Below are 1,675 nucleotides of genomic sequence, written 5' to 3' on the forward strand. Positions count from 1 at the left end.
AATTTGCTTGTATTCACCCCAGTGCTTAGTACAGTGCCTGGCACACAGTAAGCACTTAAAAATACCAAAATTATTATTATTAGGGTAGGTCCTGCTTGAGGACTGGACTACACAACTTTTCAAGCTCCCTCCCAGCTGAAGGGCTCTCGGTACTTTCATTCATTCATTCATTCATTCGTATTTATTGAGTGCTTACTGTGTGCAGAGCATTGTACTAAGTGCTGGGGTAGATCCAAGTAAAGTGGGTTGGACAAAGTCCCTGTTCCACTTGAGGCTCACAATTTTTAATCCTCATTTAACAGATGAGCTGAGACAGAGAAGTAAAGTGCCTCGCTCAAGTTCATATAGCAGAAAAGTGGCAGAAATGGGCACGTGATAAGCACTTAAATTGTTATTATTATTAAGGATAGATGTAATTATCCCTATTTTTCAGATGGGCAGACTGAAACCCAGAGAGGTCGGGTGACTTGCCTCAGGGGCTCCAATGGAGGCAGGGAAGTCCCAGGATTAGAATCTAGATTGCATTCCCAAGGCATTTCCCAACTGGAGGGAGCAAGTGCAGGGGGTCTCCCTGGATCGCCATCGATCCTGGGCTGAGCCACAGGGAAATGTCTACTGAACTGCTTGACATCCCGCCCCTCACCGGGCCACATTCCTTTAAACCGATGACGCATTGGCAAGTCAGAGGAGAAGAGCCTGGGGTCCGGGGAGGCCGCTGCCGTCGCCACGGCTTTGGCTGGGACTATAATTCCATCGTCTGCCTCTGGTCTTGCCATCTTCTGCGGACAGCCAGATTATACACTGCTCAGACTCTGGAGAAAGCTGGTTGTCCTCACTGCGGTCTGGGCTGGGGAATTACACCCTTTCGGGGGCTCAGGGGTAGAGGGCGGGCCCCCTCCCTATATCCATCCCCTCCTCCCAGCCCCCCAGAAATTATGTCCACATCTGTAATTTTGTTTATTAATGTCCGTCTCCCCCCTCCAGACTGAAAGCTTGTTGCGGGCAGGGAATGCGTCCGTTATATTGTTACAATATACCCTCCCATCCCCTCTCAGGGTCACATCTGGGGAGTCTCCAGTACTCCGCCAGTCTCGGCTGTGGGAGGCAGAGTCAAGCAGAGGCTTATCCATTCCATTCCTAGCTTGGGCAGGGGCTAGCGAGTGGAAGGCAATCTGCCTCAAGTCAAATCACCCATGCTGGGCAGCAGCGGCAAGGGAGAGAATCGAGGGCAGAGACTCGAGTTAACCGCGTGGAAGGCGGCAGTGGTAAACCATTTCTGGATTTTTACCAAGAAAACTCTATGGATCCACAACCAGGATGATTGCAGTTGGGGAGCAGGGCATTCTGGGAGAGATGGGTCCGGGGTGTCGCTGGGGGTCGGAAACGACTCGACGGCATAAGGCGAGATACTCTCCCAAGCACTTAGTACAGTGTTCTGCACACAGTAAGAAGCAGCGTGGCTTAGTGGATGGACCACAGAACTGGGAGTCAGAAGGACCTGTGTTCTAATCCTGGCTCTGCCACGTGTCTGCTGTGTGATCTTGGGCGAGTCACTTCAGTTCTTGGGCTTCAGTTCCCTCCTCTGAGAAACGGGGATTCAGAGTGTTAGCTCCATGTGGGACAGGGACTGTGTCCATCTACTCTAGCGATCAGAACAGTGCTTGCACCAAGTAGG

General features: G+C 51.4%; 1 non-coding gene across 1 annotated transcript; it reads left to right on the forward strand.

Moving 5' to 3' along the window:
- Positions 1–1,045: 1,045 nt before the first annotated feature.
- Positions 1,046–1,183, forward strand: LOC114812377. Its single transcript, XR_003760032.1, has one exon. It is a non-coding gene; the product is annotated as a small nucleolar RNA SNORA7 (small nucleolar RNA).
- Positions 1,184–1,675: the final 492 nt, after the last annotated feature.

The sequence above is a fragment of the Ornithorhynchus anatinus genome, chromosome 5 (genome assembly GCF_004115215.2).
Source record: "Ornithorhynchus anatinus isolate Pmale09 chromosome 5, mOrnAna1.pri.v4, whole genome shotgun sequence".
NCBI lineage: Eukaryota > Metazoa > Chordata > Mammalia > Monotremata > Ornithorhynchidae > Ornithorhynchus > Ornithorhynchus anatinus.